This window comes from Vulpes lagopus, chromosome 2 (genome assembly GCF_018345385.1).
Source record: "Vulpes lagopus strain Blue_001 chromosome 2, ASM1834538v1, whole genome shotgun sequence".
NCBI classification, from domain to species: domain Eukaryota; kingdom Metazoa; phylum Chordata; class Mammalia; order Carnivora; family Canidae; genus Vulpes; species Vulpes lagopus.
This window is the reverse complement of record NC_054825.1, coordinates 168685212-168690664: the sequence shown is the minus strand read 5'-3', so window position 1 is coordinate 168690664 and position 5453 is coordinate 168685212.

Below are 5453 nucleotides of genomic sequence, written 5' to 3'. Positions count from 1 at the left end.
ACCCAGACCTGGGTCCTCCTCTCCCCCTGGGTGATCTCCACCAGCACCATGTTTTTCATATGCCATCTCTATGCTGGTTATACCCAAATTTCTCTCTCCAGCATAGGACTCACCCCTGGCCTCCAATCTCACACATCAAGCTGCCTCACCAGTGTCTCCATTTGGATATCTCAAGCTTGTCAAGTCTTTCTCAGCTCCCACAAACTGTCCCCAAACCAGTCTTCCCCATTGTGGGCACCTGCAACACCATTTTGTAAGTTGCCCAGGCCGAATTCCTTGGAGTCATCCTTAACTTCTCTCCCTCACCTGTCATCTGGTCTGAAGGGAACTCCCATATGCTCTACTTTCAGCTGCTTCAGAATCAATCTCCTCCCCACCACCACCTGGCACCTCTGGTCTGGGGACTCTTCACCCTCTCCTAGCTGCCACCAGCCCCTACAATTTGTGCCTCACTCACAGCCAGAGGGGTTCTAGTAAGTCAGATGACATTCCAGTGCTGCCCCAAATCCTCTGTTCTCTGGGAGTAAAAGCCAACTCCCTGCAGTGGCCAGCAAGGCCCTTCCTCCCTGACTTCACCTTCTACCTCTCCCTCCATTTCTGTGCCAGCTGCACTCCAACCTGTGATTCCTTGAACAGGCCAGGTTTACGCCTGCCTCAGGGATTTTGCCTGTGCTGTTCCATCTGCCTGGAAGGCTTTCCCTCCAGAAGTCTACATAGATCTGCCCTTCATCCCCTTCAGATTTTTATTCAGAAACCCACCTTCCCAATAAGACCCTACCTGACCACTCTATTTTATTTATTTTATTTTTTTAAGATTTTATTTATTTATTTATTCATGGAAGACACAGAAAGAGAGAGAGGCAGAGACACATGCAGAGGGAGAAGCAGGCTCCATGCAGGGAACCTGACGTGATCCCGGGTCTCCAGGATCACCACCTGGGCTGAAGGCGGCGCTAAACCACTGAGCCACCGGGGCTGCCCACTGACCACTCTATTTTAAAATGGAGCCCCCTTGAGATGCCTGGGTGGCTCAGTGGATGAATGTCTGCCTTCGGCTCACATCATGATTCCAAGGTCATAGGATCGAGTCTCACATCAGGCTCTCCACGGGGAGCCTGCTTCTCCCTCTCCCTATGTTTCTGCCTCTCTTTCTGTGTTTCCCATGAATAAATAAATAATTAATCTTTAAAAAATAAATAAATAAACTGGAGCCCCCTATGTCCCTTCCTTCTATGCACTGTTTTTCTCCATAGCACTCATTCTCACATGATATGTATTTCTGGGACGCCTGGGTGGCTCAGCGGTTAAGCGTCTGCCTTTGGCTCAGGGTGTGATCCTGGAGTGCCAGGATCGAGTCCCACATCAGGCTCCCTGCATGGAGCCTGCTTCTCCTCTGCCTGTGTCTCTGCCTCTCTCTCTCTCTGTGTCTCACATGAATATATACATAAAATCTTTTTTAAAAAGACATATATTTCTGTAATATATTAGTTTGTCATCTGAATCCCTCCTCTACAATGTCAGCTCTGCTTTATCACCGTGCCTATACCATAGTGGGTCATAGAACAGTCTCGTAATATGTATCTGCTGAAATGAACTGAGTCCAGGTACAGTTGGTATAACCCTACAATCAGAACCCATCATACAGACAGAACGAAGTCCATAATCGATACAAACTCCAATCTGCAGTGTGGCTCTCATATGGACAGTGGAAACCCCAAATAGTGCGAAGCTGAAAAACAGTACGAACCCCAGTTTAGGCAGCACGACCCTCATAAATCTCATAGAGACCGGGTAACCCTCATAAATAATGTGAGTCTCACTCAAATAGCACAGCCTTCATAAACTTTGTGAGCCTCATATAAAAGGGCAATCCACATAAATGGTGTAAACCACATATTGGCAGTGTAACTCTCATAAACAGTGTGAGCCCCATATACATGGTGAGACAGCAAATAAACAGTGTGGGTCCCCCTACGTATAGCATATACTCTCATTAGTGCGCTCTACCATAGAGGCAGCACGGCTGGCTTAACACTTTGAATTCCTCTATCAACAGGGTCAACTCCTACAACCTGGGTAAACCCATATGCACTCTGGAGACAAGCATATAAATAGGATCATTTCTGTAACTGGTGTGACTTTTCATGTGAACAGTGTAGCCCCATAGTCATTTAGCCTCATGCAGTGTAACCCATGGACACCGTGCCCTCACATGGACGGTGCCGCCAGCCTCAGTGGGCCACTCAGTGAACAGTGTAGATTTAACAATGATTGCAATAGGGTGCCTGCATGGCTCAGTCCTTTAGGCATCTGACTTCAGCTGAGGTCATGATCTCAGGATCCACACGGGAGTCTTACATGGGGGAGGGGGGAAAAAATCCGTGCTCAGCAGGGAGTCTGCTTCTCCCTCTATCTCTGCCCCACTCCATGCTTGTGCAAGCACTCAGGCACTCTCTCAAATAAATAAAATCTTTAAAAAAAATCCAATGGTTGCAATAAACCTCAATGTCACTATGTCAGTTTTATTGTCATTGACAATGTAACCTTTTTCCATAAAAAGGGAGAAAATTCCACCTTCCTTTTAAGCCCCTGGACCTTGTAACCTTCATAAAATTATATTATGCACCCCCTCTCCAAAGTCCTAATTCTCCTATTAAAAATTACCCAACTTCCCTTCAACACACACATGTATTAAGACAGAATGGCATCCCTGAAGGGTGGTGTAACCTGTCACAGACAATGAGGCTCCAAATAAAGACCAAGAAATGGTGAATTCATGAATGGCAGGGATTTCCCAGGGCCCAACACAGGATGGGGCACATAAAAAAAATGCTTCTCCTATTTACTGAGCGTTTACTATATGCAAGGCCCTGGATTCAACATCTGATTTCATTGCTACCTCAACTTTATCACGTAGCTACTCCCATGATCCCCATTTTTCAGATGAAGAGAGTGAGACTTAGAGAGGTTCCAGGCTCCAAGGCAACACAGCTAAATAAGGTGACAGCTGAGACATCAAGTACTGGACCAAATGCTTCCTGGTAGACCAATAAATGCCCCAAAGATCTGTTGAACCCTGAAATCTTTCCAAAAAACACCGCCCCCACCATGACCAGCACCACCATACACAAACTGTGGACAAGGTGACCAGTGAGACTGAGGTGGCACAAACTCTTCAGGCAGTGATAACCTCCCGAGTACTGCCAATCACAATAATAGCTAAGATTTTTGAGGATTTACTCTGCTGGAGACACTGTTCTAAATGCTTTGCACATAAATTCATTACAACCTAATTCCAAGGTGGTTTTTTTTTTCTTTTCTTAATTACCTCTGTACAGATGTAGAAATGGAAGCACAGAGGGATTAAATGACTTGCCCTAAGTCACACAGCTGGGGAAAAAGCCCAGCTGGGTTTGACCCCAGCAGCCTGGCTAAGCCTCTATTATTCTGCTTCCTGCAACATCACCCCTTCCCTCCACTTCGCAGGACAGTGTAATTCCATTGAACTGTACAACTAAGTTAACTACATTTTATGTAATTCTCTCAGGGGCAGGGTACAGCTGACTGTGCATACCTTTCCTTGATGACAGCGAAAATAGGTCTTAGCATGAATTCCCATGCACAGGTCTCCTTCATGTATGGTATACCTCCAATAAGCAGTGAGGATTCTTCTGTAGACATTGTTTTTGTGTGTGTGTTGTTGTTGTTTTTTGGTAGATTTTATTATGAGAGAGAGGAGCACAGGGGGAGGGGACAAGCAGGTTCCACACTGAGCATGGAGCCCGATGTGGGGCTCAGTACCGTGACCCTGAGAGCATGACCTGAACTGAAACCAAGAGTCTGGACTTTACTGATGGAGCCACCCAGGTGTCCACACCCCCCCCCCACCTGGTGGACATTGTAAAACTCACCACAGCTGAGCAGATCCTGAGCCAACAGCAGAGGCCCTTTCACTACAGTAGAATGCTCCCTGGGCAGGGTGAGTTCCTTCATAGACAGGACACACCTCCCCACCGGCTGGCTGATTCTCCCTCACACCTAATGTGAACTGACCATGGACCATGAAATACCATCCCAATCAATGGAAGTCTCCCTCTAATGCAATATAATCTGCTATGGGCAATGTGAACTCCCACCCAGTATGTGCCTCCCCGTGGACAGTATAATGTCTCCTATCCATGACAAAGTTAACAAGGACAGTGCACACCTCCATGTATGGGGAGCCTTCTGCAGCAGCTGTGAACCCTTTTCATGACAGTGTAAACCACTCTCCAAGGGTCTACCTGAGTAGGCAATGGGAACTCTTCTGATGACTATAAGCTTCCCTCAGACCCAGCATCTACTTAACATACAGTCTAAACTCAAAACCTGCTCGATACTTAAGTGCAGACTCTTCTGGAACGTGATCAAAATAGCACAAAAGCATAAAATAGCATGGTTATGAAATGGCATATGTAAGTCATAATACAATAGCGTAAGTAATAGTGTAAGATTCCTTGTCAGTGTGAACTTGTAGACTGAAATTTCTCCCTCTCTCAAAGCGAAATCTTCTGTGGACGGTGGATAACATGAATCTCTTCAAACTCAGTGAACCCCAATGGACAACTGATATTTCTTCCTAGCCCCGGGATGAACTGGCCCCACAGTGGGAGTGTTGCACGGCGTGCACCTGCGATAGGTTGGGTGCATTTTCTTCACAACTGGGATGAATCCTGTGTGCATCCTCGGAACCCATCACAGGCAGCGGAAGGCTCCCCTAAGGTAATGTTCCCCATTACCCTCTATCTAGGGCAATCCAACGGATTTGGAGAATGGATGCACTGCAGAGGGCTTCACACCTGGCATAAACTCCGTGTCCGGGCTGCAGGAATCTACTACTGACAAGGCATATCTCCCCCTCCCTACCCTGTGTGAACTCCACCCCCCCCACCCCGAGACCTTAAAAAAAAATCTCGCTCCCGCCAAGCGCGAACACCCACAAAGTAGCTTTCCACAGAATGTAGTGAGAAGGGAATGTGGTGTGAAGCCCCATGGAGCGCCGCATTTCCCCATCCCGTGCCCCGACAAGCCGAGGGGGGCTGTCAGAAAACTGCACCGCCCTAAATGTCAAAGTCTTGGAAGAGGGGACTTGTCCCCAGGGTCCCCAAGCCCCAGGCCGCGCGCGTTCACTCCACTGCAGCGCGCGCCGCCCTACACGCGCACGTTCTCTCCCCTCCCGGTGGCAACAGGGCTTTCCGCGGGGCCGCGCCGGACTTTCTGAAGCTGTTGATTGGTCATAGTCCCGGCCACCCTACAGCCAATCAAGCGGGGGAAAGGTGACATCACTCGTTCTCCTCCCCTCCCCCCCACCCCAAACTTCCCTACTCCCGGCTACCGACAGCAACAACCACGTGGGGGAGGGGTAACAGAGTAGAACCCGGTGAGGTCATTGCGCCGCCCCGGCCGCTGCTGAT